Source organism: Bidens hawaiensis, unplaced genomic scaffold, assembly GCF_021521415.1.
Source record: "Bidens hawaiensis isolate Kalapana, Puna unplaced genomic scaffold, B.hawaiensis_p1.1 tig00021837_1, whole genome shotgun sequence".
NCBI lineage: Eukaryota > Viridiplantae > Streptophyta > Magnoliopsida > Asterales > Asteraceae > Bidens > Bidens hawaiensis.
The window spans coordinates 285,001-309,402 of record NW_027493391.1 but is presented as its reverse complement, the minus strand read 5'-3'; the positions used below and the strand labels follow the sequence as shown (position 1 = coordinate 309,402).

Sequence of the window (24,402 nt, the reverse complement as noted above, 5' to 3'; positions counted from 1 at the left end):
TAGGTTTTTACATTTCCATGCATGTCAGTTTTTCTCTTGAAAATCTATTTGCTCCCTACTGCCCGACTATCGGGGGGTAGCTCAACCAAGTTCCAAACTTGGTTATCCTGCATGGATTGAATCTCGGCGTTCATGGCATCTTGCCATTTCTCGGATTCCGGATCCAAGATAGCAGATTTGTAGTTAGTAGACTCGTCGCCAGACTCGGCTACTAATAAGACTTCGGGACCATCTAAATGCCATAGGTATCTAGAATTTGGTACAGGAGTACTACTACTTCTGCGAACGCTTGTGTTCCCATATGATATATCAGCAACAACAACTTGTTGATCAGACGCTCCAACTTCCTCAGCGGTTGTTTGTGGTTCTTGAGTTTTTTCAAGATCAATGATATAAAATTAAACCAAACCAAACCATAGATAAAGATAAAGGCTTTACAACTATACGAGCACGATATAAAATTAAACCAAACCATACGAGCACGATATAAAATTAAACCCGAACTCGGATCCGGTTACAACTATACGAGCACGATATAAAATTAAACCAAACCATAGATAAAGATAAAGGCTTTATACCTCGGTTATCGAAACCGGGTGAGACACCAAGATCTAACGAACCAAGCTAGAAGTTGCACGAGACCCGACACTAAATTCCGGCAACCGGCGACAGCAGGTGTGGTGAACAGTAGCGGCAGAACAACGAGACAAAGCAACGGCGGCTGCGGTGGTGTTCCGGCGATGGCCTGGTTCCGGTTGTGACGCGATTCCGGCGGAGATGGGATTCCGGCGGCAGCGCTGTTCCGGCAGCAGGGTGTGGCGGCTGGTGGTTGTAGAGGTGATTAGGGTTTTAGCTTAACTCTTGATTAAGTTAATAATAACAATAAGATGTTATTATATATTATGTGGGTTAGTGTTTAACCCATAGCAAAACCCAATGGGCTTCAAGCCTAATCACCAACCAAAAACCCAGTTCAATCGTGTCTAGCCCGGTTAATAACTTAAGCGGGTTCGGTGTTCGTTAATCTCGGTGTAACTCTTACCGGGTCACATTCGGGTCGTCCGCGTTGACTTGACCCGAACCGACCATTAAATCCAACAAGTCTCCCATTCGAGTCTTAATAATAATACAAGACTTATAATATGTGTGTTTTAACCTGCATGTGTTATGTTGGCGGTTAAGAATATAAGCAGTGGCGAATGGTGTCAACTACCACCACATCAACATCTTTTTAGGGGACACAATACTGATAACGAAAGCAGATTTGGAAGGGTACAATTTCTCTAAACTTATGATAAGTGATTACAGTGAAGAGCTGTTAATGATGTGTTTGAAGTTGTTGACATATCAAATGAGCAAGGTTAAGATCGCCTACAGTTGATCTATTGATGCATCAGCATATGGACTTCATCTTTCTGATTATTTGACTGACTCCTTTAAAGTACATCTCTATGGTGCACATTTGTTTAATTGTTTAGAGCTTTAGTTTGTTAACATCTGAGTTTTTTTTTTGCAATTATATGCTTGCACCTTAAGCTTAATTGATTACATTATCTTGATGTATCTCTGCTTGGATTTGGAGTGTTGTTGGCCACTTGGAATCAAGTAATGGAACCAAGCTTCATTGCCAACGTCATCATAGTGGCGAGTATTAACAAGTTTTTTAAAATAAGTTTATTAAAATCATATAAACTTATAAAACTATTTGATCATGATAAAATTAAAGTAATATATATGTGTGTGTATATATATATATTCTGTTTTATATAAAGTATATGATTAAAATATTAATGAAATAATAAAAAAAATGCATACACATTAATAAATAATAAATGAGCGGAGCTCGAGATTGAAAACTAATCACGGGCTGAGCTCCATCTTTATAAGTAAAGCTCTCTATAAACTAAACTCGAGCTCTTGTAAGTTGAACAAGTCGAGCCCGAGTATGTAAAACTAATCATGAGCCAAGCTAAGCTTGATCTCTTGTAAGTTAAATGAGCTGAAATCAGATCATTAACATAACTAATTTGGCGTAGAGAAATGCGATAAGGAAACAAACAAGATGAATTTTTGGATATTTGTTGTTTGTAACTAGTGAGTATTTAATAGTTTGTTTGTGCGAGACCTGTCATGCTGGAAGCGCCTATCTCCGAAGGTGTTCTATCTCCGGAGGTGTTCCTGCAGTCGAGGCTGGAAACTTACATTCATGGTACCAACTGAAAACCCGAATATTAAATTATGTTTTCATTAACTGAAGTTACTTAAATTTTGTTGTTGCTATGTTTTTTTAAATTGAATGGACTATATGTCGTTTATCGAGTCGGGTCACAAAAGAAGTTTACAAGGTGGCAAAAGCGAACTGAACTGGTTTCAAGTTTTAACTTGGTTACACCCGAACCGAATAGGGTTTAATCTGGTCAAACCCGAACCGAACAGGTTTCAGCCCAGTTATTTCCCCTTCAAAAATTGGTTTCAGCCCTAACCGGTTGTGGCAAGAAACCCGGTTTGACTTTCTTTGACCAAACTGCCCTGGTTTCAAGCTAAACCAGTTTGGGCCAGCCCCCAATTTAAGAACCAAAATGAGCCAATGGATTGAAAGTCACCCAAAGTTTAGTTATAACTTTTAATGCGTACGAAATAAATTGGTTTATTCAAATATTTAGTTTGTCAATCATAATAATATTGCTTTTGTATTCGTAGTTAAAATATAGTAAATTAATAACACAAGTGGCACCAAAAAGTGTTCGTTGATCAATCCAACTTGCCACCAAAAATGAATCGTTTTGTACTTAGGTAGTTCGGTTATAGCTTGTTTAACTGTACTACATTATGATTAAGGGTAATAGCTTGAATTTAATATGCTTTGTTCTATTTACTAATTAATAAAACACATGTTCATAACAATGTTTGCCATTAGAAATTGTAGATTGGGTTGAAGTTGGTGCGTATTTTGTTATATTATAGCCGAATTACTATAATTGATTTAACTATCAAGTTTTTACAAATGTCTGCATTAATTTTTAACTGAGCCAGTGAAAGTGCAGTGACTAGGTTTTGTCATCAAAGTTGTTTCCTGTTGGTGCAATTTTTTTTATTAAAAATATATATATTCAAAATCTAAAATTGTCTTCAGGTAATGTTATTTTGTTGTTATTTTAGATCATATACATACTCGATCATTGTAACAACCCATTGGTCTTTGTCGTAGGGTGTCCTGGTTGAAAATGGTGTTAAACTACTGTTCATTGTCAAACACGAATGCAATGAAAATGTAATGTATTTGATAATTTTCAGGTTGCATTTACACAATGTATTTCATAGTATGTTTGTATGTTGGATAAGTAGGTCATAAAGGATTGAATGATTGAGTCATTTTTCTCTTTGGAGAACAAGAAGGTGCTTGCTAATGTTGGTGAAATTTAGAGCTAACCAGCAAAGACCAAACAAGAAGAGGTTCAGACAACTGGATCAACTTTACAAAAATACGTACAAAATATTATAAATATATATGTAGTTGGTATTGTTGGGTTTTAACAAGATTATCAAAGCTATATAAACCCATTTATATGAAAAACGAAGCGGATTAAAAGTTTTAAATCTTGTTATATTGATTGATATAAAACCTGTTTTATATGTAAAACCCAAGCCCCGGATCCATATACGAATTACATGCATACCAAAACTATCAACCATAGGGGGTTTATGTAATACAACCTTTCAAGAGGCAAGAAGATGAAGGAGATGACGGTTTGTATGACTAGCCTTCAATGGAGAAGAGCCTCAAGCTTGTATACCCTCTAAGCCTTCAACAAACACCTTGCTTGCTAGGATTTAATAACTCTTGCGCTTGAAAGAAAAACCCTTTTGTGTTTTCTTCTTCCTTGAACCGATTTTTGGAGAGAAGAGAGAGAGAGAGGAGAGAGTGAGTACAATATTGCATGTAATGTGGTTGGTTGTTGTTATGTGCTGTCCCAAGAAGTATTAATAAGAGAAAATGAATTTTAAACAAAAGGGTGAGAATTCCCCCCCCCCCCCCCCCAATATGTTGGTCCTACCAGAATTATTTTCTCTTTCTTCCTGGCAACAGACTAATACCCCATGTACTAGTCTCAAGACTAATATTCCATATACCAGTCGCAGGACCAGGACTAATACTCCATGTATTAGTTCACAAGACTAATACTCCAAGTATTAGTCATAAGTCTATTGAAATTTTGTGACATTTAACACTTTTAACATGCCACAAGTTTCAAGCAACATACCACAACCATTATCGTATATATCATTTAACCAACTTAAATAATATCATATGATAATCTCTCTAAATAAATTATTCATATAATTTATTGATTCCTCAAGTGCAAATATTTAGAAACCCATTTTCTAAATATCATAAGTGCTAATATTTATTTGTTAGATCATATCTACAATAAATATTATGGTGTTTGTCTAGCTTGTTATTGGGTATGACCCGACTTGGATCATAACGTACTAGCCACATCAACTCTAATATGTGTCTTGGGCAGACCGATTCCTACAATCTCCCACTTGCACAAGATACATAGAAGATTGATGCAAATAGCAAATACCGCCATTCAATAACATCATCCCCTTCAAGTCCCTTACTTGAAATGATTTAGGTGAACCTATCATTTATCCTTTTGCCACGAATGTCATGTCAAATCCAAAGACACAGAATGATCATTCTTTGTTGATTTAACTTTGCAGGCCTTAGACATCTCACTCTCAATGAATAAGAGGGACAAATCCCCTATTGACTACATACGTCTCTCACTATCACCTTGTACTACACTTGAGCTCAGCCTTATGTACTGACATGTTTCAGAGCAGCGAAGAACTAAGTCAAAGTATAATAGTCGATGAATATCAAGACCCAATATGTATCTCAGGTCGGAGGATACTATGATGTTCGCCTTTACTCAAATTTACTTATGATCACAAATCACAAGGATTCCATGCAGTAAAATTGAGAGCGGGTCAGTCCAATATTTATCCCATAAGTATCTATGAACCTTGGCAGCAACCCTTGCTATATTCATACCCTATGAATATCTACAAATCCAAGTTCATAATAGTCTTACCTTCATACTTGTTCCCACAAATATGAACGACTACGGACATTTAGAATAATTAACTTATTCACGGATTTAAACATGCTAAAATGGAACATAACTCAAATGTCATAATCATATGAATGAGTCAAAATAACAATTGTTCCGATATCCAAATACAAAATAGATCAAATCCAATCACTAGAATATCGAAGTCCTAAGGCGCAAGTATGACCCTCATGCTTCGGCCTTTCAAGGAGCTTCGTGAGTGGATCCGCAATGTTTTGATCAGTGCGAACTTTGCGAATACATATCTTTCCTTTTTAAACTTCATCCCTTATGTAGTTGAATCTCCGCTCAATGTGCCTAGTCTTTTGATGTGCACGAGGTTCCTTGATTTGAGCAATCGCACCTTCGTTGTCACAAAAGATTTCTAGAGGGTCCTGAATGGTACGGACTACCCCTAGATCGGCCACGAACTTTCTAATCCATGCAGCTTCTTGAGCTGCCAATGAGGCGGCGATGTATTCAGATTCAGTGGTGGACAATGCTACCACATCTTGTTTTGAGTTCTTCCAAGAGACAGCACCACCATTCATAACGAAAACATATCCCGATTGTGATCGAGAATCATCTCGATTAGTTTGGAAACTCGCATCCGTGTAACCCTTTACAATGAGTTTCTCCTCACCAGAGCCATATATTAGAAACATATCGTTAGTCCTTCTAAGGTATTTCAATATGCTCTTAACCGCCATCCAATGGCTACTTCCCGGATTTTGTTGGTATCGACTTGTCATGCTCAAAGCGCATAACACATCCGGTCTAGTGCATATCATGGCATACATGATGGATCCTATAGTCGATGCATATGGGATTCCATTCGTTTTGTCTTGCTCATCCTTTGAGCTTGGACATTGAGAAGCACTCAATATTGTTCCTCTTTGAATAGGTACGAAACCTTTCTTAGAGTTGTCCATCTTGAACCTTTTCAAGATTTTGTCAATGTATGCACTTTGGTTCAAACCTATCAACCGCCTTGATCTATACCTATAGATCCTTATTCCCAAAATATAGGTGGCTTCACCAAGATCTTTGATGGAAAAACAACTCCCAAGCCAGGCTTTTACACCTTCCATGGTTGGAATGTCATTCCCAAACAAAAGTATGTCATCAACATACAATACTAGGAAAGTAATGATGCTCCCACTAGATTTCTTATACACACAAGCCTCATCAGCGTTCTTGATGAATCCAAATTTCTTGACTTCTTCATCAAAACGGTGATTCCAACTTCTAGACGCTTGTTTCAATCCATAGATTGATTTCTTTAACTTGCATACTTTATTAGGATGTTGTGGATCGACAAAACTTTCGGGCTGAACCATATAGACATCTTCTTCAAGATGTCCATTTAGAAAAGCGGTTTTGACATCCATTTGCCAAATCTCATAGTCATAGTACGCGGCTATGGAAAATAATATCCTAATAGACTTTAGCATCTCCACGGGCGAGAAAGTTTCATCATAATCAACCCCTTGAGTTTGAGTGAAACCCTTTGCTACGAGTCTAGCTTTATAAGTATCCAAGTTTCCATGCATATCAGTTTTCTTCTTGAAAACCCACTTGCTTCCAACCAGTTTGGAATTAAGAGGTGGAGCAACCAAGTCCCATACTTGGTTGTCATGCATGGATTCCATCTCAACGTTCATGGCTTCCAGCCATTTATCACAATCATATTGCGACATTGCATCTCGGTATGTGGTGGGTTCATTCGAATCCACCACATAGCATCCATCCATGAAAAATCCATATCTTTCAGGTGGGGTGCTAATTCTACCAGACTTGCGAACGCTTTGTGTGTTTCGATCAACCATTTGATCATTATCAACAACCTCTTGTTGATTGCTAGTGTCAACCAAATGTGTATCTGCTTGTGGTTCTCGATCCTCTTTGAGTTCCACGGTTCTATTAGCTCCTTCCCTAAGGAACTTTTTTTCCAAGAACACAGCCTTTCGAGCAATAAACACTTTATGCTCGTTTGGATTGTAGAAATAATATCCCATCGAATCTCTGGGATATCCTACAAAAATACATATAGTGGATCGGCATTCCAGTTTGTTTCGGGTGTGGTTCTTAACATAAGCCTCACAACCACATACCTTTAAATATGATAACGATGGAACCCTTCCATGCTATATTTCAAAAGGTGTCCTTTCCACTTTCTTGGTTGGTGCCATATTTAGAATACGGGCTGCGGAGATCAATGCGAAGCCCCAAAATGATAGAGGTAATGTGCTTCTAGCCATCATGGATCGAACGATATCCAATAGAGTTCGGTTTCTCCTTTCAGACACACCATTATGTTGTGGTGTTCCAGGTGGAGTAAGTTGTGAGACAATCCTACAACTCCTAAGATGTTCTAGAAACACATCATTGAGGTACTCACCTCCTCTATCGGATCGTAGTACTTTGATTGTTTTGTTAAGTTGATTTTGTACTTCATTTTGGAAGACTTTGAACATTTCAAAGGCTTCATTTTTGTGTCTTAACAAGAACACATACCCATAGCGACTATAATCGTCGGTAAAGGTAATGAAGTATCTTTCACCATTCCTTGTCATTGTCTTAAAAGGATCACATACATCCGTATGTATGATACCTAATAAGTATTTCGCCCTTTCATTAGTTCCACTAAATGGTTATTTGGTCATTTTTCCCAATAAACAAGATTCACATTCATCAAATGAATCATCACTTGATTTCAAAAGGCCATTCTTTTGAAATGTATGAATGCGATCCTTGTTTATGTGACCAAGGCAACAATGCCAAAGAAAAGTTTTACTCAAATCCAATTTGAGTCTTTTGGTGTTAGCTTGGTACAACGAGTTATCAATGGATGTATTATTATGAACTAATTCATAAATGCCATTAAACGGCATTGCTTTAAAATAAAAGACATCATTCATGAAAACATAAAACCCATTGTCTACAAACTTGAAATCATAACCACATTGTCTTAAAAGAGAAACGGAGATAATGTTCCTAGTCAAACTAGGAGCATACAAAATGTTTTTCAAAACAACTTCCAAACCATTTGGAAGCTTCAAAACATAGTCTCCTTGGGCTTCAACATCAACCTTTGCTCCGTTGCCCATGAAGAGACTTGTATCTCCTTTCTTGAAATGCTTATTTCTTTTGAACTCTTGCAACAAGTTGCAAATATGAGTTCCACATCCGGTATCCACTACCCATGTGTTAGAAGAAATAACATTAAGATCAATATGGATCATGAAAGTTGTACCTGAGGTTTGCCTCGCATCCCTCTTTGCTTTCAACTCTTTGAGATAGGTTGGAAAATCCCCTTTCCAATGTCCTATCTCACCACAACCAAAACACGGATTGTTTAAGCTAACCTTTAGCTTCTTTTCCTTTGGTTTGGGTGGTTCCGCTTTAGCTTTCCCTTTGACCTTACACTTGACGTGTCCCTTACCTCTAGCAACCTTTGCTTTAGTTTCCGGGTGATGCCTCTTCACCAATTGTGTTTCTTCCATATGACATGCATGAAGCGCTTGAACCCTTTCAAAGCGTTCCACCCTAACTTGAGCAAGGAACATTTCCTTAAGTTGGGTGATCATGTCATATGCCCCATGATTTTCAAAATCCTTTTGAATCTCGGGAATCATAGTTCCCAACATGAGACAAGAAACTTGCACCGAATCCTCGGTGTATCGTTATAGGCATCCAAATAATCAACGTTTGGTTCATCGGGAATAGGATCGTCTAATATGCAGGATTTCCTTTCTTGCTTGAGAAACATTATCAAGTTTCGATACCATTCCATAAAATTTTTATGGTTAAGACGATCCTTATCAAGTATAGCTCTTAGTGATAGGTTATGCACGGGTGGGATAATTTCGTTAGGTGGATTGTAGATTGCGGACATCTACACAATTTTAACAAAGTTCACTTTTAGTATTTTCGATATCAATAAACTAATTTTAATCTTTAATACCCTTTATGTATTTAAGACAATTAATGATTAAAATCTAGAACCCAACGTTACATTCACATAGTAGTTAGGTGACCTTTATCCTACTATTGAATTAACAAGGTAGTCAACGTTTGACGATTGAAACCCTTTGCAACTTCTAGTTTTATGGGATCGGTTAAACATCATATGTTTAGTTGGCACGATTAATCCCATCAACACCTTTGAACGCCATGTGTCGGTGACCCTATTCACATGGTTTCCAAATCAAGTCATCCTACTTACACACACGTGTGAGTTTACACATACAAGTGGTTAGGTGACCCTCATCCCAAAAGTATTGTAAAACCACCTTAAGATCACAAGTTTTCTTAAATGTGGTTAGTGACCCTTACCCCACATCAAGTCTACAAGTGACTTAAGTGTTGTATAAAAGGATGGTGTTTAACTTTTTTTTAAAAGGGATTTAAGTTTTCTAAATTCTAGATTGGAAAACTATGTACCTTGCATTTGCATGCATTCAAATGTAGGGTACTTTATTTGAAAACCCATTTTCAAAGTTCCTTTTAATAAAACTCATTTTATTGTGAAAGCATTATCCTTTAATAAAACCAATTTTATTACCTAATGATTTCTAAGGAACCAATTTTATGCAAGTTGTTGATATTAAGTTGTTAATTATCCTTATCCAAATAAGATAAAACAAAATATATAAATCAACCATGTAGGCATAAATAAACAACCACAAGTTCATAACCTTAGCCACCTAATCTTGGCCACACTTGTTGACCGAAACAAGTGTGCCAAAAGGTATCTCCTAAAGGACGAGAAATGACACAAGGCATGTGTCGGTGAACTCCCACTTGATCCCGCATCCATATGCTTCAAGCGTCCACCTTGTGTTGTGACCTTTCCACTTTATTTGGGCTTCCAATTGGGCTCCAACTTCAGCTCCTTGCTTCCTTGGGACTCCACATTTGGGCTTTGGCCTTTGGGCTAAAATCCCATCTTGGACTATAAGGTCCATTAAGGCCCAAAACCAAAATCGTAACCTTGTTGCATCTCCTTTTACAAAAAATATATCCTAATACATTTTCTCTAGTAAAAGAAATACAACTATTCTACTTATTATTACAAACCAATATGAATGAATAAATAGATTACAAACCCAAATAAAATAATATTACAACCAAATTGAATATTGAATAAATCACAACACAAACACACATCCAAACACAAGGTCATGGCTAGGTTATGAACACCCAAATGCACATCCAAATATGCAAGTATTACATGTCTAAAATGGTTCCCCTTGTGAACCTCAAACTTTCGGCCAAGAATAAGAAAAACCGAAAATTTCGGGTTTTGTCCAAACAAAACAACCAATCATCCAAATGACTTAATTCTTCAAGATTATCACATGAATGTAAGCTATAACCTTGAAGAACCAAGGGGTAACCAAAAGCCCCAAAAATTTCGGCCATATGGTGAACCACACCATAAAACCCGAAATATTTTTAGATCTATTGATGCATGTACCCGTATAAGCGGCTTTTGATGCCATTGTTGGGTTTTAACAAGATTATCAAAGCCATATAAACCTATTTATATGAAAAACGCAGCAGATTAAAAGTTTTAAATCTTGTTATATTGATTGATATAAAACTCGTTTCATATGTAAAACCCAAGCCCCGGATCCATATACGAATTACATGCATACCAAAACTATCAACCATAGGGGGTTTATGTAATACAACCTTTCAAGAGGCAAGAAGATGAAGGAGATGACGGTTTGAATGACTAGCCTTCAATGGAGAAGAGCCTCAAGCTTGTATACCCTCCAAGCCTTCAACAAACACCTTGCTTGCTAGGATTTAATGACTCTTGCACTTGAAAGAAAAACCCTCTTGTGTTTTCTTCTTCCTTGAACCGATTTTTGAAGAGAAGAGAGAGAGAAGAGAGTGAGTACAATACGCATGTAATGTGGTTGGTTGTTGTTATGTGTTGTCCCAAGAAGTATTAATAAGAGAAAATGAATTTTAAACAAAAGGGTGGGAATCCCCCCCCCCCAATATGCTGGTTCTACCAGAATTATTTTCTCTTTCTTCCTGACAACAGACTAATACCCCATGTACTAGTCTCAGGGCTAATATTCCATATACCAGTCGCAGGACTAATACTCCATGTATTAGTTCACAGGACTAATACTCCATGTATTAGTCACATGTCTATTGAAACTTTGTGACATTTAAAACTTTTAACATGCCACAAGTTTCAAGCAACATACCACAACCATTATCATATATATCATTTAACCAACTTAAATAATATCATATGATAATCTCTCTAAATAAATTATCCATATAATTTATTGATTCCTCAAGTGCAAATATTTAGAAACTCATTTTCTAAATATCATAAGTGCTAATATTTATTTGTTAGATCATATCTACAATAAATATTATGGTGTTTGTCTAGCTGTTATTGGGTATGACCCGACTTGGATCAATATTACTAGCCACATCAACTCTAATATGTGTCTTAGGCAGACCGATTCCTACAGGTATAAATATTTTTACTATCACAACCTGCAAAAAAAAATTATTATAGTTACTTACTACAATAGTTAATGCGCCGCAACGTGTATGTGCCGAACAGCTGTTATATACAAGATGATCAATTAACTAACAAACTGAGTATGTTGTTTCAAATTGTCATCACAGTCATTAAACATGGTTGCTTGAATTTGAGTTCCCTGGGAATATAAACGTATTGATATCTCTGTGTTTTTAAACAATAATATATCTAATATATGTAATTATATAATATAATGGTTGGTAACAGAATGCAAACTTACATCGTCGTCAGTCGGATCAACATTAAAAAGGCAGCCCTCGCCTCGTGCATTCTTGTAATAGCGCATTGTCCCTTTAGACGTGGCACGGACTTTAATGGTTCAGTTTCTTTGATACGGGTTCAATGAAGCGAGCGGGTGTACACTCCTACTAATTGACACCAAAGGGAGTTTTTGTTTAGATTAATGCAATCCGAGAGTATAAAGCCGAACTGTACGACACTTTGTTCATTTGTAAGAGGTTCATAAATATTAATTTGTATACTAAATAATAAATAAATATTTGTAACTTATCCGGTTCCTAAGTTGGGTTTGACTAATCTGACTGGTCCTATGAATGTCCAACTAACAAAAACGTCTTATTCAACACTCTCATAAAACCCCGCCGCAAAGCTTGGGCTCTTTGCTACTAAACTTAATGTGTCTTAGTCATAAAGAAACATTATTCTGACTATATCCTTTGTATATGAAAAGCTATGTTGTACTTATATTTGAGCAAGGTTTGGGATATACCCTCGTCTAGGGTCTAAGCCATAATAATATAATAACTTAAGCAGAACCCCTACTTTGCATAGGTACTTGAAGTTTAACGTCTAAGGTTAATCGAGCAACACTTTTACTCTATATCTCATACTAGATATTTAACCATCAGAACTTCGTTTTTGGAACTCAGGAACAAATTACGAAGTTAACTATGTGTGTTTGGTATGCAAAGTGCAGAGCCCGACTGCCCCTTTCATAGGCAAACCTTGGAATCCATCGCGTATTTTTATGGCTTTAAAAGACAAGTCATCTGGAAATACATCAGGATATTTTGCTAGCTCATTTGGGGTTGTTCCTTGTATTAAGTCTATTCTAAACTCAACGTCCCAGTTGGGTGGTAGTCCTGGTAGCTCATCTGGAAATACATCGGGAAATTTTGCTACCACTGGCATATCCTTGACTTCTTTCTTCTTGGTTTCTTCTATAACGTATGCATGAATGCTAAACAACCTTGATTTAAGCATTTGTTAGCTTTAATCATAGAGATTATGCTAACTTGGCCAGCATCTTTGTCTCCGGCTATTTGAATTGTTTCTTTATCTAGGGATTGGAGTTCTATCGTTTTCTTGTTGCAAATGATATATGCATGATTATCGGATTATCAGTCCATACCAAAGATTGTTAAAACCGGTTAATGTCGAGGGTAGAAACTGAACTGATATGACATATTTTGCTAACAAGATTTTGTCATTTTTGAGTATTTCGGAAATTTTAACTAAGTCATTGTTGGTTGTTTCGATGTTTAAGAGTTCATTTAATTTTATTAGGGGCTCATTATAGATTACAAAAATTATGATCTATAAACTTTGATTGGCATTGAATCAAACAAAACCCTAGCATACACGTTATTAACTAAGAACATACCGATGATGGCTTCCAATATGTCTGCACCCTTTTTGGTATCTAGCATGAATATTCAAGCATTCCCCCTCTTAACTTCGTTTTTGGTGTCGCTTCCTCCAGTACCTCCACCAGTAGTATTCTTTTCAAGGCAATTGAAACTTAGATGCCCAATATCTTTACAATTAAAACACATTATATTCATTTTCCAACAATCTTGATATATGTGATTTGATTCCTTGAAGTGGTTACAGGCTGTTGAGGTTGTTGTTTCAAATCTGAATCGCCTCATATGACGCCTCTTGCAGGTCTTGCATGCCGGGAACATAGGAGTGACATTTCCTGTCCTTTTCTCTGCATCTTTACCCTTAAAACGGGTATCTTTCTTCCCTTTCTTTTCACCTGTCGTCTTACTCTTCTTGTCTTCCTCCTTATTGCTGGTGAGACCGTTCATGAGATTAGCAGCCAATTCCATTGCTGAATTGGCGGTCTAAAGATGGAACTTAACCATGTCTCGAATTTCTCTTGGTAATTCCCAAATGTAACGGGTTACCTTACTTGATTTTGGTGTGTAACATCCTACTTTTGATTATAATAAATAAATGAAATTTCGTTTATTCGATAAAGTGTCGTGTGTCGGTTTAGATAAATAAACTACCTGAGGATGGGCTTGGACTTTAAAATATGGAATGGGCCTTAGGTCCATGGGCTTAAGGGAGTATAAATGCCCCTTAAACTCTAAACCTTTCCATTTTTTTTATCTCTACACCATAGCCTACACCATCAAAAACACACACAAACACTATCCTATAACCCGAGTCAAGATCCGAAGGCAAAAACCCGAGATTATTGGTGCTAGAATGTTGTAACGAACCTAAACTACATCAAGACCAGCTCGTGTTCGTGAAACCGGCTCGTTTAAGGTACGTTTATTGTTAGAAATTGCTCATTTAGGTTCGGATTTGTTTAGAGAATCATAGATCTGTTTGATTTTAGTAAAAACGAATCCAACGCAACATATATCACTGAAATTCGATAAAATTTGATGGTTTAATTATTAGAAAAACGAGCCGTATGTATATATGCTAAAATCGCACCATTTAAGTGCATATGTTTGGCCGATTGGACACCTAGGGTTTGTAGGCGAGATGAATACGAATCCATTGATACCAATTTCATGTTGTTTCGTTGAGATTCGAAATTTTAATCGTAGATCTGATGAAGTTTGACTGTTCTTGTTCTTATGAATTTTGACTTTAACCCTAGAGTCAAAGATCTGGATAAGAACTGTTGATAGTTCGTTATGGTGGATCAATTCGTTACGCGTGCATAACGAATGGGACTCATTCGTGTGAATTGATAACGAATGGACCTTTAATTCGTTAGCTGCCCATTCGTTATATTAAGATGACGAATCAGGCCACGTCAAAGATAACGAACTAGAGTAACGAATCAGCTAGCGAATCAGACTAGGAAAGGTAACAAACTAATCTAATGAATCAGATGGTGATACGATAACGAATCGGGATGAAAAGTAATGAATTAGTTAATGAATCAGCCTTAATACGTTATAGAGAACGAGTTAGCGAATTAGAAAAATAATTCAAAATCCTAATGGAAAATGTGTTATGATAGTTAATGAAAAATAATTCAAAATCCTAATGAAAATGTGTTAACCCCAGCCAGGGGCTCTGCCCCTTGGACCCCGCTAGGGGCTGCCTCCCCTAGAACCCCGCTGCCAGGGGCGCTGCCCCCGGACCCCCGTTCGTTGTGGGTTATATAAAGATAGAAATACAATATGAGTAGTAATATTTAATTGATACATGTAATTATTATACAGTTAGCCGTGCACAGCTTAGAAGGGAATAACCATAAACGGTGAACGTAACCGCATTCAGGTGAGTTTCTAGCCCCATTTTCTTGTTATGTTTTCGGGGTTGTGTGCATACTCGATGTGATAGTTAATACACTTACCTTAAATGGTAAGTGTATGCCATATATGATTTATATGTTATATATGTATGTATATTTTGAATGTGAATGAAAGCTTGTCGGTACGTGGACGATCTTCGGATATTGCACGTATTGACAAGTGTATATGATAGCTGAATGTATATGATAGATATATGAATAACATATGTATGAGTAAAGAACGTTTATGTATGTTACGGGTATGTAAAGACAGAATGTACGAAGATGAAGAAGTAAGGGATCAGACCCTAATAATATCTGAGATAGAGAAGAAAGGGATCAGACCCTAATAATATCTGAGATAGAGAAGTAAAGAGGGATCAGACCCTAATAATATCTGAAATAGACAAAGGAAAGAGGGATCAGACCCTAATAATATCTGAGATAGAATGGACAGTAAATATATAGTATGAAAGTAATAAAGTATGTATGTATGTATGTATGTATGAAGTTATGTAACGAAAGTAAAATAGTGAAGTAATTATTGTGCATCTTCGGATGCATAATTGAAGGTAAGTGTACGTATTGTATGATATCTGATTAACTAGAACTCACTCAGCGTAGCTGACTTTTAGTGTGCACGCAGGTGAGTAGAATGAGACAGCTGGCTTGAGCGGGGACACATGGCGGTAGAATAAAAAAACTGGCATCTGAATATCTATTTGTTAATGTTTTGAACTAAAAGACATGTTTAAGTTATGTCTTAAAGACAAGTTATGAATGTTTGTAATGACTGTTGATGTTTTATGTTATTCCGCGAAAGTTTTAAATAACTCTGATATTTAGAACTGTGTTTATGAGTAAATCCAACGTCCAAATGTAAGGCACTGGTAACATGGCCTTACATGGTGTTACTAACTGTGGGACCAATCTACAATACTCTTGGAATTTTGTATTGTATTCTTTCATATTAGCCGTAACTATATGTTGCCCTTGTTTCCTTCATTTAGTCTAGTTTCGTTGGCTTTTGTGTTTGAACATTCATTATTGTTTTTAGATAGACTTTCTTGAATTGACCGAAACCTCTTTCGCCTACTAGGTTTAACATACACACACTAGTAGAGATATCGCGTTTCGTGACATGGTTGAAATATGAACACACTACTATTGATTATATAAATTTAAATATGAATGATTGCATGGCTTGGTGTGGTGGCGTCTTATGCCACAACATCTTGTCCCCGAGTTGAGCATTTTACCCCTCCTTTATGTGGTAGTATAGACAAAAACAACAGTTCATTCATTATTATAATTTTTTTTAAGTTATTATAATTTTCTTAAAGATATTTAGTGAGTTTGTTTCATAATTAGTGATTGTAAAGGGTTGAGTAAGAAATAGAAATGTTTCTCGAAATCGATGATAAAAGTCTTTTAATATTTAAACATTTTTACCCTTCAAAACATTTTTGTTACTTAAATTAAAAAATATTGTACATTATTATATCTATAATATAATATATATAAACGAAGATCCAAAAATCCTAAGTGTCGCGATGTGGTCGCTCCCCCTTTTTTGGAAGCCACCAAATTGCTCGATTTTTGAATGGTGAACTCTCATTAATTTAACCCGGTTTGACCCAAATAACTCTTACACGGGTAATAACTAATTCCTAACGGGTCATAAGTCATAACTAATTCCTAACCTCACCTTCTCACAAACCCTAAAGGCATTGTTTTCACAATCTCTTAGCCACCGTCTGGATAATCTTCTTTTAATTTTGATTTTAATTTCATATGGTCATCAATATGGTTATTTAATTGAATGATTCACGGAACCGCCTCCTCTTAATCACTACTCTGATCGGGTAATCTTTCTCTGTTTCTTCTTCAATTCAACGCTAATTTGATCAACTGGTTAAGTATTTGATGGATTATGTAATGTTTAACAATAGGTTTAGAGAGATTATCGATTTCTTTGTAGGTTACCAGATTGGAGACGTGGGTGTGATTTTCTGTTCTTCCCGGTGTTATATTCAAGTTGTGTTCATTTGGTGTTTAGAAATAGCTCTGCTGGGAATTCTTATTATGTTTAATATTTTAATATACATTAGTTGTTTGCAGACTTGCAAGTTATTCAAGTCCTCATGTCCGTGAGAAGAATTGAAACTTGATTAGTTAGTTCCGTTACTTATTCATATTTACTGTTTGCTATCTTGCACATGTATTGATGATGTTCTTTATGTTAGATACTTGGTTAAGGTAGCAACCCTTGTTAAACAACCAATAAAGGAAGCAAGTAATGATCATTAAGCCATCAGTTTTTTTCTAACATGTTCTGTAGGAATTTAAACCTTTCATGAAACTAAATATTAGAGGTCTGGTGATGGGATGGAACCTCATGTAGTAAATAACTAAAAACGTTTTTTAACGCTTATTAATTTTTATGACATTTGAAACATCTATTTTCTTTATTTCTATTTTCATAACGACATGTAGCGTAAACAGCTAAAGCCAAGTATGATCAACCATTAGAAGCAGTTTGGAACTTGGGATCATTGCGCACTGGTGAATGTACCAATTCAAAGATCTTTGCAGGCATGCTAAATCCATATAAGATGTTTATATTGTGATTTGGAATTAGTCATCAAAGGTTTTTATAATTTTTTTTAATAAAGATTTGGCTTTGCCATTGTGTAGGGGGGCCTTCCATTCAAGGGCGATGAAGACATTGATTGATAAGCGATGATGATATGTCCGGTCATTAAATTACGCTTAGTTGATGTTGATGGAGTGGCTAATGGCTTTTCTTGCTGCATGACAACCCCCTTGGCAAATTTGACCCAACTATACTGATTTCGGAGAGATTAAAGTGCATCACATACAGTAGAAGACATTAGCCTATTGCTCAAATTTATTCCAATTACGAAACTATGTTAAATGGTCAAATAAATTGTTTTGGCAACATATTATGTTATTATTTTTAGTAATTAGTCAGTTAAATATATATTTTATCAATAGAATCCATTAGTTACCAAATGATAAATTCAATTCTTTTATTGAGAACCACGTGTGGTATATATTGTTTACGTACTGAAATAACCTTCGGTTTCAATGTGCAGGTCATGTTAATATTAACGGGTTGTCTAACTTGGTCCTTCTGAGTCATTTTTAAGAGGCCGGGACCATCCTATTCTTTCTTAGGGTTGGTTTTGTTTCTCAAACTCGAAATATATGTAACATACTTATATAATTATGCTACTAACGATATGTTTACGTGTAGGTGTGGTCACAAGTTGTCGGCTGCTCAGACTTTCTACGTAAAATATTATACATCCAAAACATATAATGTAGTAATCGCGAAAGTGGTAACATTATAGTAGATTAATTTCGTTAGAACAATTATAAGTATACACATAATTCATGAACTTTTTTATGAAACTTTAAATTTCATTATTAGGATGATGTCACACCTTTGGAAAGAAAGACATCAAAGGCATCGGCTGTCAACAAACAAAACAAGAACAAGAATGCTGAAACCGTAAAGAGGAAGCTCCAAGATGTGTATGATGTTGACAACGCACCGCAACAGTCAACTTCAAAACCAAAAAGATCATCAAAAGTTCAAGATGCTGGCAAGAACAATCTCTTAACACCTAAAAAGGAGAAACAAATTATTGTTTTAATTTTTTTTAATAACTATGCAAATTTTTGAATTGGTTTTTATTTGGTTATTTGGAGCTTCTTAAAAATACTTTTTATTTTTCGTTAATGAACAATTTTGAATTGTAATTGACTTGAAATTATTTGCTATATATCTTGTAGAAATTATTACCCGAAGAATATTCAACACTCAAACTTGTAATTCTACTAATGGTAATGCATTTCAACATCAAAAATAAGATTATTAATAATGTTATATTTTCCTCTAACTTATATGAACATAAATTTTAATATTATCTTAGGAACTTGAATAAAGAAGATGCTCTCAAAACAAAATTGTTTTAAAAGGAAGTTGCTTTTGGATGCAAAAAGAGGAAAAGTTAATTCTACCAATGTAGCAAAACTAAACCGTATGAAAAGAAAATTAATTTTGGATAGTAGAAGAAATCATGTATCAATACCCAATACGGCCACATCATCAAATTCAAACGTCATGACTACTACCGGAACTTCTATGATTACACATTCAAACATAGGTATAGTAAACATTAAATTATATTGGCTTTTGTTGATTCACTAATAACACATTTTCACATACATTTTAGTCGTTCAAACAGACGGCTCTGCGTCTAAACAAAATTGTATAAGTAGGAAAGAAAATATGCATCGTAAGGGAAGAGGAGATTGTCGTGTGCCTGAGAATAACGGACTTAAACTCGATATCGATCAATATATGTTAGGTTTTAAATATTTTTCACCGTTGACTCTAAAACAAGCAACAACTCAAAAAATAAAGAAATATTAGAACAAACAATATAAAACAACCCTCGTAATACGGGGATAATAACTATTAATATATATAAACGAAAACATAAAAATCCCATGTGTCGCAATGTGGTCGCTCCCCCTTTTTTTGGAGTCATCAGATTTGCTTGATTTTTAAATGGAGGCTTCTCATGCATTTGACCCGAATTCATGGGTATGGGTCTTACCAAACCCGGATATTCATTAAACGAGTTATAACATCTCATTAAATTAAAAACCAATCCCACCAAATATTTGATATAAAAATCCTATAAAATAGGATGTAATAAAAATTAATATCTTATTTGTTTTAAAAAAGATATATATATATATATATATATATATATATATATATTATTTAAATTAAAAAACCAATTTGATAAGTAAAAAAAATAAACGGGTATTGGGTCTCATCAACACCATATAGCTTTTAAACCAGGTTATAACATCTCATTTATTTGTGAAACAATTTATTATCAAACCATAAGTATATTATTAACTTTCATACAATAGAAAAATATAAATTCAAAAAAAAAATAAATATTAGAACAAACAATATAAAACAACCCCCGTAATACGGGGGATAAAACCTAGTTATATATATATATTAAAAACCATTTTTCCTTACACTCACTAAAATCACTATTCATTAAATCTTTGAATACTAGGGATGGCAATGAAACCCGAACCGATGGGAAAACCCGAAACCCGACATAAATGAGAGGGGTAATACCCGACCCATTAGGGTTTGGGACGGGTTTGGGATTAGTTTTGAAATTTTTCGCGGGTTTGAGATTTCTAATTTACCCGATAAAATAAACCTATTTACCCGATTATATACCCGATGTATCCAATATAGCTTATTATATTAGATACATACTATATTCCAAATATATTATTTTTCGAAACTTGTTTATGTAAATTATTTGAGATATTTTATTTTTATGATAACAATCTTTGTAACCGATTAGTTATATTTTTTCAAAACCCGGTGGAAACCTGGCGGCTACAAAGAAACCTGATAAGAAACCTGACAGGTATTTTATCAAAACCCGATAAGAAACCTGAAACCCGGCAGGTAATTACCCGACCAAAACCCGACAAGTTTGAGACGAACTTTAATAACCGTGTATGGGTTTGAGAATACCCAAACCCGACCTATTGAATACCTGCCACACAACTCATTTCCACACTTTCTCTCTTTCTAATCAATTCATGTCTTCCTAACCACGCAACTCATTTCTTCTCAAACACACACACACACACACACACACACACACCCCAGGAACACAGATTAACTTTACCCACTTTCTCCTCTTCTTTTTCACACTCCAATCGAAAAACAAATCAGTAGCGGCTGTGCCAAATTCGTTCGGTTAATCAGTCAAAACCTTCTCGCCGGATGGTACTTTTTCTTTCATTATATATCAAATGTTATAAAATTCTTAAACTTAAAAAGTTATTAAACTATCATTGTCATGTTTTATAATATAGTAAGTATATATAGAGAGCAGTGTATGAGAGGCTCATTTAGGCTCTTCTGTATACGGAGGGATGAGCACGGTACCGGTACCGAAAACACTGATCCCGAAAATCCTAAATTCTTGGTACCGGTACCAATCAGTACCGATTTTGCTCATCCCTTATTACGGACCTTGTGTATTTTTATGTTTGATCTGTTTTGGACTTCTATGTATTAACTAAACACTGCACATCCAAGCTCAAAACTTTGGCTCATTTGTGATACTAAACAAGCTGGGGCAGAGCTTAGACACATTTAAGGTTTTTCTTTTTTTATTAAATATAAAAAATTATATACAAGGTGTATTAATCAATAGATAATAAGCAAGTCAAGCGAACCATGGAGCTAAACTCAAGCTATAAGAAAACAGAGCTAGAACACTCCTAAAGTCAATCGAGTCAGGTTTCAATTTGCAAGAACAGAAGTAGAACAACAGAGTAGACGTTTCCAAACAAATCAGACCCTTGTTCATAAACCAGATAACGTTTTTAAATTCCTTGTTCAATATCACTGAATTAGTCAACTGCTGATTCTTATTACCTCTAAAACCAAGTTAATTCACCATATTTGGCCCCTTTTTATTTACTGTTGCTCAATTTTTATATAACCCCAAATTAATTTGGACCTCTTATATATTCAGGTATGGAAGCTATCTCTGTTTTCTTTGCTGCTACTCTTCCTGTTCAAACCAAATTCATTCCTTTGAAGGCGGTATGCGTCCGTAACAACTCATACAAATTCATTCGTCCAAAGGCAAGCACTTTTCATACTTTTTATGTTTCTTGATATGTTTTATCACTTTAATTTAATTATGAATTTTAATTCCAACTGATGTATGTATGTATGCGCATTTCTGTTATTATTATTATTTTGTGTAACTAAGGCAAAAGTTAACTGGAAGTTTAGTAGTCGGGTGCAGTGAAAACATTGTCTGCTACATAAAAGTATAATTATAATAATTATTTCAATTTTCACAAATATATTGCTGTTTTGTGATTGCATATATGCTTTCAGAAAGATAAGCTAATTTCTGTTGCACCAGGCTTTTAAAAAAACTCAATAAGAAATAAGTAAGAGCTTGGTTTGTTTCGAGCTCTACTTTTAAACTTTGAGCTTGGCTCGTGTGTAGATTTTCAAGCTCGACCTCAGATCGTTTATTATTTATTAATTAATTTATATATATTCATAACTACATTTATATATTTATTTCTTTATAATTTTATATATAACAAACGTACCCAGTAAATCCCACCAATAGCAAAAGCTATTAGTAGGGGTCTGGGGAAGGTGTGATGTAGGCAGACCTTACCTCTATCAAGAGGATAGAGAGGCTGCTTCCAAAGCTATATATATAATTTTATATATAACATTACATATATTATTTAGTTATTTTCATCATAATTTTATACCTAACATTAATGATTAAATAAATATATACTACATAAAAGTTATATAAATAACATGCTCGTTTAGGATCTCGAGCTCGATAAGTGAAGCTAGGGCTTGGGCTCGTTTACTAAACAGGCTTATTTTTAGGCTCAAGCTCGTTTAAGCTTGGCTCAATTCGAGCATTTTTGTGAGCTGATCTCAAGTAGCTAGCGAGCAGCTTGGCTGGTTCCCTTAGGCTCATAAGCACTTAGAAATATGCAATCTTGAATACCCCTAATGCATGAAATCATAATTGTCTTACCTAAAAGCCTAATGGAATTTTAATGTTTTCGGTATTGCTGTTTATTTTGGCAAAGTTGGTATTACTAGAAGATTATGTCATCTAGTGATCAGAAATGCGATAAGTTTTAAAATACTCTTTTATATAAACGAAAACGTATTGGAAAGCAAATATAAATGGAATAATGGAATCGTGATTTGCTTGGAGATATTATAGATTTAATAAAATCAAGTCTTGGTCCTCTTGGAAGGTGTTAAATCGGGAAAGAAGTTATTTATGGAAGCATTAGTCATTCATATAGTTAGTATTTTTCTTTAGATGCTTATAGAATCTGTTCTGAGTTCTCATATGCTTTTAAACATGAGTATACGTATTGTCTGTTTATGTTAAAATTGGTTGATTTAAAAGTATCATAATATGAATAATTCATTATGGTTTCATTGTTTCTCATTTTTCTTATGTGGGTTCACTTGACATATTCCAGGACCGTACAAGATATGGAATTTTTAAACACGTTAATAACCCTAAAGACTCTGCGTCTATCATTCGAAACTTGAACAAAACGGGTTTGATGCTGTACTATGCTGATAAAGGATTTTTCACTCAAGCAGATGCAGTGTGGAATGAACTTATAAAAGTGCTTATAGTCTTGATATTCATTTAGTTGCAGACATAATTAATGGTTATATTCAGGCAAGACTTTTTAAAGAAGTAATTAGAATTGTTCACCAAATTAGCATCAGACATCCTCAATTAGAATATCAAACTTATGTGCATGCAATGTTTTCTTTCGGTAAGATTGGAGAGCTTGAGCTAATGGATTATACATTGAAGGAAATGGTCTCCAAGGGGTATCCTGTTGATTCTTCTATAGGCAACGCTTACATTGTGTATTACAGTCGTTTTGGTTCAGTAACCATGATGGAAAATGCTTACAAGCGTCTAAAAAGTACAAGATTTTTAATTGAAGAAGATGGGATTAGGGCGGTTTCTCATGCTTATATACAAGAGAAAAAGTTTCATAATTTGGGTAACTTTTTAAGGGATGTGGGACTTGGTAGAAGAAATTGTGGAAATCTCCTTTGGAATTTGTTACTGTTATCATATGCTGCAAATTTCAAAATGAAGAGTTTGCAAAGAGAGTTCTTGAATATGTTGGAAGCGGGATTTTATCCCGATCTAAATACGTTTAATATTCGAGCCGTGGCGTTCTCGAAGATGTCTTTGTTTTGGGATCTTCATTTAAGCGTTGAGCATATGAATAATAATGGAATTTCCCCAGATCTTGTTACTTACGGGTGTGTTGTTGATGCGTTTTTGGATAGAAAATTGGGGAGAAATTTGGATTTTTGTTTGAGGAAAATGAATGTTAAAGATTCCCCTGTTGTTTTGACCGATCCGATTCTGTTTGAGGTGTTGGGAAAAGGGGACTTTCATTCTAGCTCAGAGACTCTTCTGGAATTTAACATGCAGAAAACGTGGACTTACAAGGATTTGATTGCAATATATGTTAAGAAAAAGTTTCGGAGTAATCAA

At 35.2% G+C, this 24,402-nt stretch overlaps 1 long non-coding RNA gene and 1 pseudogene across 2 annotated transcripts in view; both read left to right on the top strand.

Moving 5' to 3' along the window:
- The first annotated feature begins 17,000 nt into the window (after positions 1–17,000).
- Positions 17,001–18,415, top strand: LOC143564234 (uncharacterized). The gene is made up of 3 exons (XR_013140823.1): positions 17,001–17,076; positions 17,333–17,385; positions 18,331–18,415. It is a non-coding gene; the product is annotated as an uncharacterized LOC143564234 (long non-coding RNA).
- Positions 18,416–18,477: 62 nt separating this feature from the next.
- The window catches only part of LOC143564251 (pentatricopeptide repeat-containing protein At3g42630-like), a 7,147-nt pseudogene continuing 1,222 nt past the window's right edge, over positions 18,478–24,402 (top strand). Inside the window, exons 1-4 of the transcript XR_013140830.1 lie at positions 18,478–18,576; positions 18,669–18,843; positions 21,838–21,908; positions 23,351–24,402. The exon at positions 23,351–24,402 is cut by the window's right edge and continues 193 nt beyond it. The product of XR_013140830.1 is annotated as a pentatricopeptide repeat-containing protein At3g42630-like (transcript). The remainder of the gene's footprint in view (positions 18,577–18,668; positions 18,844–21,837; positions 21,909–23,350) is intronic.